The sequence below is a fragment of the Festucalex cinctus genome, chromosome 19 (assembly GCF_051991245.1).
Source record: "Festucalex cinctus isolate MCC-2025b chromosome 19, RoL_Fcin_1.0, whole genome shotgun sequence".
NCBI classification, from domain to species: Eukaryota; Metazoa; Chordata; class Actinopteri; order Syngnathiformes; family Syngnathidae; genus Festucalex; species Festucalex cinctus.
In genome coordinates, this window is record NC_135429.1 from 17,959,411 (window position 1) to 17,977,570 (window position 18,160).

The 18,160-nt window shown below is 42.2% G+C and overlaps 6 non-coding genes across 6 annotated transcripts; all 6 read left to right on the top strand.

The window, feature by feature from the left end:
• The first annotated feature begins 1,084 nt into the window (after positions 1 to 1,084).
• Positions 1,085 to 1,157, top strand: trnav-aac (transfer RNA valine (anticodon AAC)). The gene has a single exon. It is a non-coding gene; the product is annotated as a tRNA-Val (tRNA).
• Positions 1,158 to 2,065: 908 nt separating this feature from the next.
• On the top strand, positions 2,066 to 2,138 carry trnav-aac (transfer RNA valine (anticodon AAC)). Its single transcript has one exon. It is a non-coding gene; the product is annotated as a tRNA-Val (tRNA).
• A 253-nt stretch (positions 2,139 to 2,391) lies between these two features.
• trnav-cac (transfer RNA valine (anticodon CAC)) lies at positions 2,392 to 2,464 on the top strand. Its single transcript has one exon. It is a non-coding gene; the product is annotated as a tRNA-Val (tRNA).
• A 253-nt stretch (positions 2,465 to 2,717) lies between these two features.
• On the top strand, positions 2,718 to 2,790 carry trnav-aac (transfer RNA valine (anticodon AAC)). The gene has a single exon. It is a non-coding gene; the product is annotated as a tRNA-Val (tRNA).
• A 13,490-nt stretch (positions 2,791 to 16,280) lies between these two features.
• trnav-aac (transfer RNA valine (anticodon AAC)) lies at positions 16,281 to 16,353 on the top strand. The gene has a single exon. It is a non-coding gene; the product is annotated as a tRNA-Val (tRNA).
• A 579-nt stretch (positions 16,354 to 16,932) lies between these two features.
• On the top strand, positions 16,933 to 17,005 carry trnav-aac (transfer RNA valine (anticodon AAC)). The gene has a single exon. It is a non-coding gene; the product is annotated as a tRNA-Val (tRNA).
• The last annotated feature ends 1,155 nt before the right edge of the window (positions 17,006 to 18,160 follow it).

Sequence of the window (18,160 nt, forward strand, 5' to 3'; positions counted from 1 at the left end):
GTGTTTGCTACCTGGACAGGCATAGAAGGAAAACTGTCACTAAAATAGGGAATGCCAGACAGCTATGCTGTTTTCCAATCCTGCCAACAGGATAAACACCAGCGTCTGTTTCCATGGTGTAGTGGTTATCACATTCGGCTCACACGCGGAAGGTTCCCAACTCGAAAAAGGGTGGGAAACAGGGTAATTTTCTTTGTATTTGCAATGAAAACTGAGTATCCAAAAAGCAAAACACACAGGCACCACCTCCCCGCTGGGGAATCGAACCCCAGTCTTCCGCGTGACAGGAGGAGATACTATCCACTATACTAACGACGAAAGGATTCTGTGCTTGCGACCTGGACAGGCGTAGAGGTAAAATTGTCACTAAACAATGCCAGACAGCTATGCGGTTTGCCAATCCTGCCAACAGGATAAACGCCAGTGTCTGTTTCCATGGTGTAGTGGTTATCACATTCGGCTCACACGCGAAAGGTTCCCAACTCGAAACAGGGTGGGAAACAGGGTAATTTTCTTTGTATTTGCAATGAAAACTGAGTGTCCAAAAAGCAAAACACACAGGCACCACCTCCCCGTTGGGGAATCGAACCCCAGTCTTCCGCGTGACAGGCGGAGATACTATCCACTATACTAACGAGGAATGGACTCTGTGCTTGCTACCTGGACAGGCGTAGAGGGAAAACTGTCACTAAAATCGGGAATGCAAGACAGCTATGCTGTTTGCCAATACTGCCAACAGGATAAACGCCAGTGTCTGTTTCCATGGTGTAGTGGTTATCACATTCTCCTCACAAGCGAAAGTTTCCCAACTCGAAACCGGGTGGGAAACAGGGTAATTTTCTTTGTATTTGCAATGAAAATTGAGTATCCAAAAACTGAATTGCACCTGCACTCACCTCCCCTTCAGGGAATCTAACCACAGTCTTGCACGTGACAGGCAGAGATACTATCCACTATACTAACGAGGAAAGGACTCTGTGCTTGCTACCTGGACAGGCGTAGAGGGATAACTGTCACTAAAATCGGGAATGCCAGACAGCTATGCTGTTTGCCAATCCGGCCAACAGAGTAAACCCCAGTGTCTGTTTCCATGGTGTAGTGGTTATCACATTCGCCTAACAAGTGAAAGGTCCCCAGCTCGAAACCGGGTGGAAACTTGGCAATTTTCTTTGAATTTGCAATGAAAACTGAGTATCCAAAAAGCAAAACACACAGCCACCACCTCCCCGTTGGGGAATCGAAGCCCAGTCTTCCGCCTGACAGGCGGAGATACTATCCACTATACTAACGAGGAAAGGATTCTGTGCTTGCGACCTGGACAGGCGTAGAGGTAAAACTGTCACTAAACTTGTGAATGCCAGACAGCTATGCTGTTTGCCAATCCTGCCAACAGGATAAACGCCAGCGTCTGTTTCCATGGTGTAGTGGTTATCACATTCGGCTCACACGCGGAAGGTTCCCAACTCGAAACAGGGTGGGAAACAGGGTAATTTTCTTTGTATTTGCAATGAAAACTGAGTATCCAAAAAGCAAAACACACTGGCACCACCTCCCCGTTGGGGAATCGAACCCCAGTCTTCCGCGTGACAGGAGGAGATACTATCCACTATACTAACGAGGAAAAGATTCTGTGCTTGCGACCTGGACAGGCGTAGAGGTAAAACTGTCACTAAACTTGTGAATGCCAGACAGCTATGCTGTTTGCCAATCCTGCCAACAGGATAAACGCCAGTGTCTGTTTCCATGGTGTAGTGGTTATCACATTCGGCTCACACGCGAAAGGTTCCCAACTCGAAACAGGGTGGGAAACAGGGTAATTTTCTTTGTATTTGCAATGAAAATTGAGTATCCAAAAATTGAATTGCACCTGCACTCACCTCCCCTTCAGGGAATCTAACCACAGTCTTGCGCGTGACAGGCAGAGATACTATCCACTATACTAACGAGGAAAGGACTCTGTGCTTGCTACCTGGACAGGCGTAGAGGGAAAACTGTCACTAAAATCGGGAATGCCAGACAGCTATGCTGTTTGCCAATCCTGCCAACAGAGTAAACGCCAGTGTCTGTTTCCATGGTGTAGTGGTTATCACATTCGCCTAACACGCGAAAGGTCCCCAGCTCGAAACCGGGTGGAAACTTGGCAATTTTCTTTGAATTTGCAATGAAAACTGAGTATCCAAAAAGCAAAACACACAGGCACCACCTCCCCGTTGGGGAATCGAACCCCAGTCTTCCGCGTGACAGGCGGAGATACTATCCACTATACTAACAAGGAAAGGACTCTGTGCTTGCTACCTGGACAGGCGTAGAGGGAAAACTGTCACTAAAATCGGGAATGCAAGACAGCTATGCTGTTTGCCAATCCTGCCAACAGGATAAACGCCAGTGTCTGTTTCCATGGTGTAGTGGTTATCACATTCGCCTCACACGCGAAAGGTCCCCAGCTCGAAACCGGGTGGAAACTTGGCAATTTTCTTTGAATTTGCAATGAAAACTGAGTATCCCAAAATACAATAGCACAGGTACCAAGTGCCCGTTGGGGAATCTCACCCCAGTCTTCCGCGTGACAGGAGAAGATACTATCCACTATACGAACGAGGAAATGACTCTGTGTATGCTACATGGACAGGCATTGAGGGAAAACTGTCACTAAAATAGGGAATGCCAGACAGCTATGCTGTTTGCCAATCCTGCCAACAGTATAAACGCCTACGTCTGTTTCCATGGTGTAGTGGTTATCACATTCGCCTAACACGCGAAAGGTCCCCAGCTCGAAACCGGGTGGAAACTTGGAAATTTTCTTTGAATTTGCAATGAAAACTGAGTATCCAAAAATACAATAACACAGGTACCAAGTGCCCGTTGGGGAATCTAACCCCAGTCTTCCGCGTGACAGGAGAAGATACTATCCACAATACTAACGAGGAAAGGACTCTGTGTTTGCTACCTGGACAGGCATAGAAGGAAAACTGTCACTGAAATAGGGAATGCCAGACAGCTATGCTGTTTTCCAATCCTGCCAACAGGATAAACACCAGCGTCTGTTTCCATGGTGTAGTGGTTATCACATTCGGCTCACACGCGGAAGGTTCCCAACTCGAAAAAGGGTGGGAAACAGGGTAATTTTCTTTGTATTTGCAATGAAAACTGAGTATCCAAAAAGCAAAACACACAGGCACCACCTCCCCGTTGGGGAATCGAACCCCAGTCTTCCGCGTGACAGGAGGAGATACTATCCACTATACTAACGACGAAAGGATTCTGTGCTTGCGACCTGGACAGGCGTAGAGGGAAAACTGTCACTAAAATCGGGAATGCAAGACAGCTATGCTGTTTGCCAATCCTGCCAACAGGATAAACGCCAGTGTTTGTTTCCATGGTGTAGTGGTTATCACATTCGCCTCACACGCGAAAGGTCCACAGCTCGAAACCGGGTGGAAACTTGGCAAATTTCTTTGAATTTTCAATGAAAACTGAGTATCCAAAAACACAATAGCACAGGTACCAAGTGCCCGTTGGGGAATCTAACCCCAGTCTTCCGCGTGACAGGAGAAGATACTATCCACTATACGAACGAGGACAGGACTCTGTGTATGCTTCATGGACAGGCATAGAGGGAAAACTGTCACTAAAATAGGGAATGCCAGACAGCAATGCTGTTTGCCAATCCTGCCAACAGTATAAACGCCAGCGTCTGTTTCCATGGTGTAGTGGTTATCACATTCGCCTCACACGCGAAAGGTCCCCAACTCGAAACCAGGTGGGAAACAGGGAAATTTTCTTTGTATTTGCAATGAAAACTGAGTATCCAAAATTGGATTGCAGCTGCACTCACTTCCCCATCAGGGAATCAAACCCCAGTCTTGCACGTGACAGGCGCAGACATTATCCACTATACTAACGAGGAAAGGACTCTGTGTTTGCTAGCTGGACAGGCATATCGGGAAAACTGTCAATAAAATCGGGAATGCCAGACAGCTATGCTGTTTGCCAATCCTGCCAACAGGATAAACGCCAGAGTCTGTTTCCATGGTGTAGTGGTTATCACATTCGGCTCACACGCGAAAGGTTCCCAACTCGAAACAGGGTGGGAAACAGGGTAATTAGGGCCCGAGCAGCGACCGCTGCGAGGTCCCTATTGTTTTTGTAAAAATTATTATTATTAGGGCCCGAGCAGCGACCGCTGCGAGGTCCCTATTGTTTTTGTAAAAATTATTATTATTATTATTATTATTATTATTATTATTATTATTATTATTATTATTATTATTCTTTATTCTCCGCAAACAATCGCGATTTTGGGTACCTAAATATTCACGAAAACTCACCAAACTTTGCACACTCCTCAGGTCCGGCGAAAAATTTGATATTATGAAGTCGTTATAACAACGCGACTCTATAGCGCCCCCTAGCGTAGAAAAATAAAAACCAAGCCCGACACGTTTGAGCTAGAGCAACGAAAATTGGCAGGCACGTGTAGCACCCCGAGACGCACAAAAAAGTCTATTGGGACCATGTAGCTAAAATGTACAGGAAGTGAGCTATGAATTTTTTAATGTCCAATTTTGGCCTATTTTGGCACATTCACTGTGGTCATGCTTTTTCCCCCTTTGCAAACATTTTTCATCCAATTGACTTCAAACTTGGCATTTATCATCTCAAGACCTAAGAGAACAGCTGGGCAAAACATCTTGCCTTTTCGAAATACTATACGACGGGGGCGGAGCATCAAATATTGCCTTTAAAATTTCATTTGTCCAGAAAGAGCAAATGCTTAATAACTCCCATGTTCAAGCTCCAAAAAATCTCAAACTTCTCAGGCAACGTAATAGTCACAGCCTGAAAACATCTATATGACAAAATTCAGTTATACATATAGCGCCACCTAGTGGTTACAATAAATGTCATACTTTACGTTTTTAGCTACTGTGCTGAGCTTGTTGAAGGGATCCATTTGAAAATTGGTCAGAAAAGCCTTAAGATGTTGATCATGCCCCACACCGAATATTGTAACTTTTCGTCAAAGGGCGTGGCCGCTACGGTGACGCAAAATCTGAAGATTTTTCGTGAAAATAAAAGCTGCATTAACTTGACCGAGATGATCCTATCTTCTCAAAATTTCACACATTTGATGAGAGTCCAGCTCTAAAGACATCTACTAACTTACATTTCATCTAACTGATATCGCCACCTAGTGGCAATTTTTTTTCTTACGAATTTTCTTCTACGTTTTTCTCCAAACACGTTAACTGGACCTACCTCATATTTGCTCAGAGGAGGGTTTCGGCCTTCATGATGTCACAACACGAAGTTTGTGAGTTTTCGCGAATTGCTGTAGGCGTGGCTAAGCGCTGTTCGCCAAGAAAACAACGCCAGTTTTGAGGGTCTAAACATGCACAGAAACTCCTGAAACTTGGCACACACATCTGGCCTGGTAAAATGAGCAATATTTTATTGTTGATTGTGCTATTTTTACAAAAATGACTCAATAGCGCCCCCTCGAAATTTTTAACGAAGCAGCCCCGGTTGTACGTTTAAGCAAGAACGCCGAATATTTTTAAGTGTATGAGGGAGCCCAAGACCTACAAAAAAGTCTCTTGTACCCATATGCTAAAATGAACAGGAAGTGAGCTACGAATTTTTGAATGTCCCATTTTTGACGATTTTTGCACATTCACAGGGGGCAGACTTTTGCCCACTTCTCCTACACGTTTCATCCGACTGAGTTAAGACTTGGCCTGGACCATGTCAAGACCTGAGCCAACGACAGGGGGAAAAATTTTGACTTTTCGAAATACTATATGATGAGGGCGGGGCATCAAAATTTGTGTTTCACAATGAAAAAGGATATGCTTGATAACTCCCCGGTACATGCTCCAAAAAATCCCAAACTTGACATGTATGTTTATCGTCAAGGCCTGAAGTTATCTCTATGACAACATTCAGTTATATATGCAGCGCCACCTAGCCCTTGAGGCATGAAAAAAAAATACCCCACATACGGTATTTTGTACAAAAAATGTACACTCATTCTAAGTGTGATAACTAAGTCATTTATGAATATTTTTTTAGTTTCCACCACTCAAAATGTTCACTGGCATCAGACTTATCCAAACATATATATATTTTTATTTATTTTTGATAGCCTCTATGGACATTAAAAGCAATATCGTGAATGAAGGATATGCTTAATAACTCCACGGTACATGCTCCAAAAAAAAATCCCACACTTGACATGTATGCTTATAATCAAGGCCTGAAGGTATCTCTATGACAACATTCAGTTATAAATACAGCGCCACCTAGCCCTTGAGGCTTATATAAAAAAAAATAAAAAATACCCCACATACGGTATTTTGTACAAAAAATGTACACTCATTCTAAGTGTGATAACTAAGTCATTTATGAATATTCTTTTAGTTTCCACCACTCAAATTGTTCACTGGCTTCACACCGATCCAAACGTATGTACGTTTCCATTTTGTTTTATTCATTTTTGATTGCCCCTTTGGACAATAAAAGTAACATTGTGCAATGAGTACAACGAGCGATGATGTGTATATACACTTTTACAAAAAAATACCAATCAGGGCAACTCATTGCCTAAAAATAAAAAAGGACGCTGATTTTTGCAGGTCTTAACAATCACCAAAACCCGTTGAGCTTGACACACACACTGGCAAAAAAATATTCTACATGTAAACGTTTATTATGCCATTTTCAAAGAAATTTTGCTTCCAATATGCCAGTACCCCAACGTGCCAGTACCCCAACGTGCAAGTACCCCAACGTGCAAGGACCCCAACGTGGCCCGGGCTGCGAGGGCCCTTTATAGCTGCTCGCAGCTCTAGTTATTATTCTTCTTCTTCTTCTTCTTCTTCTTCTCCGTAAACGATCGCATTTTTGAGGGCCTAAACATTTACGAAAACTCACCAAACTTTGCAGTCTCTTCGGGCCCGGCGAAAAATTTGATATTATGTAGTTGTCATAACAACGCGACTCTATAGCGCCACCTAGCGTAGAAAAATAAAAACCAATCCCGGCCCGTTTGAGCTAGAGCTACGAAAATTGGCAGGCACGTGTAGCACTACGAGACGCACAAAAAAGTCAGTGGAAGCCATTTCCTAAAATGTACAGGAAGTGAGCTATGAATTTTTTAATGTCCAATTTTGGCCTATTTTGGCACATTCACTGTGGTCATGCTTTTTCCCCCTATGCAAACATTTTTCATCCCATTGACTTTAAACTTGGCATTTATCATCTCAAGACTTAAGAGAAAAACTAGGCAAAAAATCTTGCGTTTTCGAAATACTATATGACGGGGGCGGGGCATCAAATATTGCCTTTAAAATTTCATTTGTCCAGAAAGAGCAAATGCTGAATAACTCCCATGTACAAGCTCCAAAAAATCTCAAACTTCTCAGGCAACGTAATAGTCACGGCCTGAAAACACCTATATGAAAAAATTCAGTTATACATATAGCGCCACCTAGTGGTTACAATAAATGTCATACTTTACGTTTTTAGCTACTGTGCTGAGCTCGTTGAAGGGATCCAGTTGAAAATTGGTCAGAAAAGCCTTAAGATGTTGATGATGCCCCACACCGAATATTGTAACTTTTCGCCAAAGGGCGTGGCCGCTACGGTGACGCAAAGTCTGAAGATTTTTCGTGACAATAAAAGCTGCATGAACTTGACCGAGATGATCCTATCTTCTCAAAATTTCACACATTTGATGAGAGTCCAGCCCTAAAGATATCTACGAACTTATATTTCATCTAACTGATAGCGCCACCTAGTGGCAATTTTTTTTCTTACGAATTTTCTTGTACATTTTTCTCCAAACACGTTAACTGGACCAACCTCATATTTGCTCAGATGGGGGTTTCGGCCTTCATGATGTCACAACACGAAGTTTGTGAGTTTTCGCGAATCGCTGTGGGCGTGGCTAAGCACTGTTCGCCAAGAAAACAACGCTAGTTTTGATGGTCTAAACATGCGCAGAAACTCATGAAACTTGGCACACACATCTGGCCTGGCAAAATGAGCAATATTTTATCATGTATTGTCCTATTTTTACAAAAATGACTCAATAGCGCCCCCTAGAAATCTTTAACGAAGCAGCCCCGATTGTACGTTTAAGCAAGATCTACGAAAATTTTTAGGTGTATGAGGGAGTCCAAGACCTACAAAAAAGTCTCTTGGACCCATGTGCTAAAATGAACAGGAAGTGAGCTATGAATTTTTGAATGTCCCATTTTTGACGATTTTTGCACATTTTCAGGGGGCATACTTTTGCCCACTTCTCCTACACATTTCTTCCGACTGACTTTAGACTTGACCTGGACCATGTCAAGACCTGAGCCAACTACAGGCAGAAAAATCTTGACTTTTGGAAATACTATATGATGAGGGCGGGGCATCAAATTTTGTGTTTCGCACTGAAAAAGGATATGCTTAATAACTCCCCGGTACATGGTCCAAAAAATCCCAAACTTGACATGTATGTTTATAGTCAAAGCCTGAAGGTATCTCTATGACAAAATTCAGTTATATATGCAGCGCCACCTAGCCCTTCAGGCGTGAAAAAAAAATACCCCACATACGGTATTTTGTACAAAAAATGTCAACTCATTCTAAGTGTGATAACTCCCATGTTCAAGCTCCAAAAAATCTCAAACTTCTCAGGCAACGTAATAGTCACGGCCTGAAAGCATCTATATGATAAAATTCAGTTATACATATAGCGCCACCTAGTGGTAACAATAAATGTCATACTTTACGTTTTTAGCTACTGTGCCGAGCTCGTTGAAGGGATCCAGTTGAAAATTGGTCAGAAAAGCCTTAAGATGTTGATCATGCCCCACACCGAATATTGTAACTTTTCGCCAAAGGGCGTGGCCGCTACGGTGACGCAAAGTCCGAAAATTTTTCGTGACAATAAAAGCTGCATGAACTTGACCGAGATGATCCTATCTTCTCAAAATTTCACACATTTGATGAGAGTCCAGCCCTTAAGACATCTACGAACTTATATTTCATCTTACTGATAGCGCCACCTAGTGGCAATTTTTTTTCTTACGAATTTTCTTGTACATTTTTCTCCAAACACGTTAACTGGACCAACCTCATATTTGCTCAGATGAGGGTTTCGGCCTTCATGATGTCACAACACGAAGTTTGTGAGTTTTCGCGAATCGCTGTGGGCGTGGCTAAGCACTGTTCGCCAAGAAAACAACGCCAGTTTTGAGGGTCTAAACATGCGCAGAAACTCATGAAACTTGGCACACACATCTGGCCTGGTAAAATGAACAATATTTTATTGTTGATTGTACTATTTTTACAAAAATGACTCAATAGCGCCCCCTAGAAATCTTTAACGAAGCAGCCCCGATTCTACGTTTAAGCAAGATCTACGAAAATTTTTACGTGTATGAGGGAGCCAAAGACCTACAAAAAAGTCTCTTGGACCCATATGCTAAAATGAACAGGAAGTGAGGTACGAATTTTTGAATGTCCCATTTTTGACGATTTTTGCACATTTTCAGGGGGCATACTTTTGCCCACTTCTCCTACATGTTTTATCCGACTGACTTATGACTTGACCTGGACCATGTCAAGACCTGAGCCAACAACAGACGGAAAAATCTTGACTTTTGGAAATACTATATGATGAGCGCGGGGCATCAAAATTTGTGTTTCGCACTGAAAAAGGATATGCTTAATAACTCCCCGATACATGCTCCAAAAAATCCCAAACTTGACATGTATGTTTATCGTCAAGGCCTGAAGGTATCTCTATGACAACATTCAGTTATATATGCAGCGCCACCTCGCCCTTGAGGCAAAACAAAAAAATACCCCACATACGGTATTTTGTACAAAAAATGTAAACTCATTCTAAGTGTGATAACTAAGTCATTTATGAATATTCTTTTACTTTCCACCACTCAAAATGTTCACTGGCATTAGACTTATCCAAACATGTACTTTTTTATTTATTTTTGATAGCCTCTAATGGACATTAAAAGCAATATCGTGAATGAAGGATATGCTTAATAACTCCACGGTACATGCTCCAAAAAAATCCCACACTTGACATGTATGTTTAGAGTCAAGGCTTGAAGGTATCCCTATGACAACATTCCATTATATATACAGCGCCACCTAGCCCTAGAGGCATAAAAAAAAATACACCAACTTAACGGTATTTTTACAAAAAAAAAAAAAATCCACATGTCAAGGTTTATCATGCCATTTTCAAAGAAATTCTGCTTCCAATGTGCCGTACCTAAACTTGCCAGTACCCCAACGTGCCAGTACCCCAACGTGCAAGTACCCCAACGTGCAAGTACCCCAACGTGGCCCGGGCTGCGAGGGCCCTTTATAGCTGCTCGCAGCTCTAGTTATTAGGGCCCGAGCAGCGACCGCTGCGAGGTCCCTATTGTTTTTGTAAAAATTATTATTATTATTATTATTATTATTATTATTATTATTATTATTATTATTATTATTATTATTATTATTCTTCTTTATTCTCCGCAAACGATCGCGATTTTGGGTACCTAAGCATTCACGAAAACTCACCGAACTTTGCACACTCCTCAGGCCCGGCGAAAAATTTGATATTATTAAGTCGTCATAACAATGCGACTCGATAGCGCCCCCTAGCGTAGAAAAATAAAAACCAAGCCCGGCACGTTTGAGCTAGAGCAACAAAAATTGGCAGGCACGTGTAGCACCCCGAGACGCACAAAAAAGTCTATTGGGACCATGTAGCTAAAATGTACAGGAAATGAGCTATGAATTTTTTAATGTCCAATTTTGGCCTATTTTGGCACATTCACTGTGGTCATGCTTTTTCCCCCTTTGCAAACATTTTTCATCCAATTGACTTCAAACTTGGCATTTATCATCTCAAGACCTGAGAGAACAACTGGGCAAAACATCTTGCCTTTTTGAAATACTATATGACGGGGGCGGGGCATCAAATATTGCCTTTAAAATTTCATTTGTCGAGAAAGAGCAAATGCTTAATAACTCCCATGTTCAAGCTCCAAAAAATCTCAAACTTCTCAGGCAACGTAATAGTCACGGCCTGAAAACATCTATATGATAAAATTCAGTTATACATATAGCGCCACCTAGTGGTTACAATAAATGTCATACTTTACGTTTTTAGCTACTGTGCTGAGCTTGTTGAAAGGATCCATTTGAAAATTGGTCAGAAAAGCCTTAAGATGTTGATCATGCCCCACACCGAATATTGTAACTTTTCGCCAAAGGGCGTGGCCGCTACGGTGACGCAAAGTCTGAAGATTTTTCGTGAAAATAAAAGCTGCATTAACTTGACCGAGATGATCCTATCTTCTCAAAATTTCACACATTTGATGAGAGTCCAGCCCTAAAGACATCTACTGACCTATATTTCATCTAACTGATAGCGCCACCTAGTGGCAATTTTTTTTCTTACGAATTTTCTTCTACGTTTTTCTCCAAACACGTTAACTGGACCTACCTCATATTTGCTCAGATGAGGGTTTCGGCCTTCATGATGTCACAACACGAAGTTTGTGAGTTTTCGCGAATTGCTGTGGGTGTGGCTAAGCGCTGTTCGCCAAGAAAACAACGCCAGTTTTGAGGGTCTAAACATGCACAGAAACTCATGAAACTTGGCACACACATCTGGCCTGGTAAAATGAGCCATATTTTATTGTTGATTGTGCTACTTTTTACAAAAATGACTCAATAGCGCCCCCTAGAAGTTTTTAACAAAGCAGCCCCGGTTGTACGTTTAAGCAAGAACGACAAATATTTTTAGGTGTATGAGGGAGCCCAAGTCCTACAAAAAAGTCTCTTGGACCCATATGCTAAAATGAACAGGAAGTGAGCTATGAATTTTTGAATGTCCCATTTTTTACGATTTTTGCACATTCACAGGGGGCAGACATTTGCCCACTTCTCCTACACGTTTCATCCGACTGAGTTAAGACTTGGCCTGGACCATGTCAAGACCTGAGCCAACGACAGGGGGAAAAATTTTGACTTTTCGAAATACTATATGATGAGGGCGGGGCATCAAATTTTGTGTTTCGCAATGAAAAAGGATATGCTTGATAACTCCCCGGTACATGCTCCAAAAAATCCCAAACTTGACATGTATGTTTATCGTCAAGGCCTGAAGTTATCTCTGTGACAACATTCAGTTATATATGCAGCGCCACCTAGCCCTTGAGGAATAAAAAAAAAATACCCCACATACGGTATTTTGTACAAAAAATGTACACTCATTCTAAGTGTGATAACAAAGTCATTTCTGAATATTCTTTTAGTTTCCACCACTCAAAATGTTCACTGGCATCAGACTTATCCAAACATATATATATATTTATTTATTTTTGATAGCCTCTATGTACATTAAAAGCAATATCGTGAATGAAGGATATGCTTAATAACTCCACGGTACATGCTCCAAAAAAAATCCCACACTTGACATGTATGCTTATAATCAAGGCCTGAAGGTATCTCTATGACAACATTCAGTTATAAATACAGCGCCACCTAGCCCTAGAGGCTTATATAAAAAAAAAATAAAAATACCCCACATACGGTATTTTGTACAAAAAATGTACACTCATTCTAAGTGTGATAACTAAGTCATTTATGAATATTCTTTTAGTTTCCACCACTCAAATTGTTCACTGGCTTGACACCGATCCAAACGTATGTACGTTTCCATTTTGTTTTATTCATTTTTGATTGCCCCTTTGGACAATAAAAGTAACATTGTGCAATGAGTACAACGAGCGATGATGTGTATATACACTTTTACAAAAAAAATACCAATCAGGGCAACTCATTGCCTAAAAATAAAAAAGGACGCAGATTTTTGCAGGTCTTAACAATCACCAAAACCCGTTGAGCTTGACACACACACTGGCAAAAAAATATTCTACATGTAAACGTTTATTATGCCATTTTCAAAGAAATTTTGCTTCCAATATGCCAGTACCCCAATGTGCCAGTACCCCAACATGCAAGTACCACAACGTGCAAGGACCCCAACGTGGCCCGGGCTGCGAGGGCCCTTTATAGCTGCTCGCAGCTCTAGTTATTATTATTCTTCTTTATTCTCCGCAAACAATCGCGATTTTGGGTACCTAAATATTCACGAAAACTCACCGAACTTTGCACACTCCTCAGGTCCGGCGAAAAATTTGATATTATGAAGTCGTTATAACAACGCGACTCTATAGCGCCCCCTAGCATAGAAAAATAAAAACCAAGCCCGGCACGTTTGAGCTAGAGCAACGCAAATTGGCAGGCACGTGTAGCACCCCGAGACCCACAAAAAAGTCCATTGGGACCATGTAGTTAAAATGTACAGGAAGTGAGCTATGAATTTTTTAATGTCCAACTTTGGCCTATTTTGGCACATTCACTGTGGTCATGCTTTTTCCCCCTATGCAAACATTTTTCATCCCATTGACTTCAAACTTGGCATTTATCATCTCAAGACCTAAGAGAACAGTTGGGCAAAAAGTCTTGCCTTTTCGAAATACTATATGACGGGGGCGGGGCATCAAATATTGCCTTTAAAATTTCATTTTTCCAGAAAGAGCAAATGCTGAATAACTCCCATGTACAAGCTCCAAAAAATCTCAAACTTCTCAGGCAACGTAATAGTCACGGCCTGAAAACATCTATATGACAAAATTCAGATATACATATAGCGCCACCTAGTGGTTACAATAAATGTCATACTTTACGTTTTTAGTTACTGTGCTGAGCTCGTTGAAGGGATCCAGTTGAAAATTGGTCAGAAAAGCCTTAAGATGTTGATGATGCCCCACACCGAATATTGTAACTTTTCGCCAAAGGGCGTGGCCGCTACGGTGACGCAAAGTCTGAAGATTTTTCGTGACAATAAAAGCTGCATTAACTTGACCGAGATGATCCTATCTTCTCAAAATTTCACACATTTGATGAGAGTCCAGCTCTAAAGACATCTACTAACTTACATTTCATCTAACTGATAGCGCCACCTAGTGGCAATTTTTTTTCTTACGAATTTTCTTCTACGTTTTTCTCCAAACACGTTAACTGGACCTACCTCATATTTGCTCAGAGGAGGGTTTCGGCCTTCATGATTTCACAACACGAAGTTTGTGAGTTTTCGCGAATTGCTGTAGGCGTGGCTAAGCGCTGTTCGCCAAGAAAACAACACCAGTTTTGAGGGTCTAAACATGCACAGAAACTCCTGAAACATGGCACACACATCTGGCCTGGTAAAATGAGCAATATTTTATTGTTGATTGTGCTATTTTTACAAAAATGACTCAATAGCGCCCCCTCGAAATTTTTAACGAAGCAGCCCCGGTTGTACGTTTAAGCAAGAACGCCGAATATTTTTAGGTGTATGAGGGAGCCCAAGACCTACAAAAAAGTATCTTGTACCCATATGCTAAAATGAACAGGAAGTGAGCTACGAATTTTTGAATGTCCCATTTTTGACGATTTTTGCACATTCACAGGGGGCAGACTTTTGCCCACTTCTCCTACACGTTTCATCCGACTGAGTTAAGACTTGGCCTGGACCATGTCAAGACCTGAGCCAACGACAGGGGGGAAAATATTGACTTTTCGAAATACTATATGATGAGGGCGGGGCATCAAAATTTGTGTTTCGCAATGAAAAAGGATATGCTTGATAACTCCCCGGTACATGCTCCAAAAAAATCCCAAACTTGACATGTATGTTTATCGTCAAGGCCTGAAGTTATCTCTATGACAACATTCAGTTATATATGCAGCGCCACCTAGCCCTTGAGGCATGAAAAAAAAATACCCCACATACGGTATTTTGTACAAAAAATGTAAACTCATTCTAAGTGTGATAACGAAGTCATTTATGAATATTCTTTTAGTTTCCACCACTCAAAATGTTCACTGGCATCAGACTTATCCAAACATATATATATTTTTATTTATTTTTGATAGCCTCTATGGACATTAAAAGCAATATCGTGAATGAAGGATATGCTTAATAACTCCACGGTACATGCTCCAAAAAATATCCCACACTTGACATGTATGCTTATAATCAAGGCCTGAAGGTATCTCTATCACAACATTCAGTTATAAATACAGCACAACCTAGCCCTTGAGGCTTATATATAAAAAAAATAAAAATACCCCACATACGGTATTTTGTACAAAAAATGTACACTCATACTAAGTGTGATAACTAAGTCATTTATGAATATTCTTTTAGTTTCCACCACTCAAATTGTTCACTGGCTTCACACCGATCCAAACGTATGTACGTTTCCATTTTGTTTTATTCATTTTTGATTGCCCCTTTGGACAATAAAAGTAACATTGTGCAATGAGTACAACGAGCGATGATGTGTATATACACTTTTACAAAAAAATACCAATCAGGGCAACTCATTGCCTAAAAATAAAAAAGGACGCTGATTTTTGCAGGTCTTAACAATCACCAAAACCCGTTGAGCTTGACACACACACTGGCAAAAAAATATTCTACATGTAAACGTTTATTATGCCATTTTAAAAGAAATTTTGCTTCCAATATGCCAGTACCCCAACGTGCCAGTACCCCAACGTGCAAGTACCCCAACGTGCAAGGACCCCAACGTGGCCCGGGCTGCGAGGGCCCTTTATAGCTGCTCGCAGCTCTAGTTTTCTTTGTATTTGCAATGAAAACTGAGTATCCAAAAAGCAAAACACACAGGCACCACCTCCCCGTTGGGGAATCGAACCCCAGTCTTCCGCGTGACAGGCGGAGATACTATCCACTATACTAACGAGGAAAGGACTCTGTGCTTGCTACCTGGACAGGCGTAGAGGTAAAACTGTCACTAAACTTGTGAATGCCAGACAGCTATGCTGTTTGCCAATCCTGCCAACAGGATAAACGCCAGTGTCTGTTTCCATGGTGTAGTGGTTATCACATTCTCCTCACACGCGAAAGGTTCCCAACTCGAAACCGGGTGGGAAACAGGGTAATTTTCTTTGTATTTGCAATGAAAACTGAGTATCCAAAAATTGAATTGCACCTGCACTCACCTCCCCTTCAGGGAATCTAACCACAGTCTTGCGCGTGACAGGCAGAGATACTATCCACTATACTAACGAGGAAAGGACTCTGTGCTTGCTACCTGGACAGGCGTAGAGGGAAAACTGCCACTAAAATCGGGAATGCCAGACAGCTATGCTGTTTGCCAATCCGGCCAACAGAGTAAACGCCAGTGTCTGTTTCCATGGTGTAGTGGTTATCACATTCGCCTAACACGCGAAAGGTCCCCAGCTCGAAACCGGGTGGAAATTTGGCAATTTTCTTTGAATTTGCAATGAAAACTGAGTATCCAAAAAGCAAAACAAACAGGCACCACCTCCCCGTTGGGGAATCGAACCCCAGTCTTCCGCGTGACAGGCGGAGATACTATCCACTATTCTAACGAGGAAAGGACTCTGTGCTTGCTACCTGGACAGGCGTAGAGGGAAAACTGTCACTAAAATCGGGAATGCAAGACAGCTATGCTGTTTGCCAATCCTGCCAACAGGATAAACTCCAGTGTCTGTTTCCATGGTGTAGTGGTTATCACATTCGCCTCACACGAGAAAGGTCCCCAGCTCGAAACCGGGTGGAAACTTGGCAATTTTCTTTGAATTTGCAATGAAAACTGAGTATCCAAAAATACAATAGCACAGGTACCAAGTGCCCGATGGGGAATCTCACCCCAGTCTTCCGCGTGACAGGAGAAGATACTATCCACTATACGAACGAGGAAATGACTCTGTGTTTGCTACATGGACAGGCATAGAGGGAAAACTGTCACTAAAATAGGGAACGCCAGACAGCTCTGCTGTTTGCCAATCCTGCCAACAGTATAAACGCCTACGTCTGTTTCCATGGTGTAGTGGTTATCACATTCGCCTAACACGCGAAAGGTCCCCAGCTCGAAACCGGGTGGAAACTTGGCAATTTTCTTTGAATTTGCAATGAAAACTGAGTATCCAAAAATACAATAACACAGGTACCAAGTGCCCGTTGGGGAATCTAAACCCAGTCTTCCGCGTGACAGGAGAAGATACTATCCACAATACTAACGAGGAAAGGACTCTGTGTTTGCTACCTGGACAGGCATAGAAGGAAAACTGTCACTAAAATAGGGAATGCCAGACAGCTATGCTGTTTTCCAATCCTGCCAACAGGATAAACACCAGCGTCTGTTTCCATGGTGTAGTGGTTATCACATTCGGCTCACACGCGGAAGGTTCCCAACTCGAAAAAGGGTGGGAAACAGGGTAATTTTCTTTGTATTTGCAATGAAAACTGAGTATCCAAAAAGCAAAACACACAGGCACCACCTCCCCGTTGGGGAATCGAACCCCAGTCTTCCGCGTGACAGGAGGAGATACTATCCACTATACTAACGACGAAAGGATTCTGTGCTTGCGACCTTGACAGGCGTAGAGGTAAAATTGTCACTAAACTTAATGCCAGACAGCTATGCGGTTTGCCAATCCTGCCAACAGGATAAACGCCAGTGTCTGTTTCCATGGTGTAGTGGTTATCACATTCGGCTCACACGCGAAAGGTTCCCAACTCGAAACAGGGTGGGAAACAGGGTAATTTTCTTTGTATTTGCAATGAAAACTGAGTATCCAAAAAGCAAAACACACAGGCACCACCTCTCCGTTGGGGAATCGAAACCCAGTCTTCCGCGTGACAGGCGGAGATACTATCCACTATACTAACGAGGAAAGGACTCTGTGTTTGCTACCTGGACAGGCGTAGAGGGAAAACTGTCACTAAAATCGGGAATGCAAGACAGCTATGCTGTTTTCCAATCCTGCCAACAGGATAAACGCCAGCGTCTGTTTCCATGGTGTAGTGGTTATCACATTCGGCTCACACGCGGAAGGTTCCCAACTCGAAACAGGGTGGGAAACAGGGTAATTTTCTTTGTATTTGCAATGAAAACTGAGTATCCAAAAATACAATAGCACAGGTACCAAGTGCCCGTTGGGGCATCTCACCCCAGTCTTCCGCGTGACAGGAGAAGATACTATCCACAATACTAACGAGGAAAGGACTCTGTGTTTGCTACCTGGACAGGCATAGAAGGAA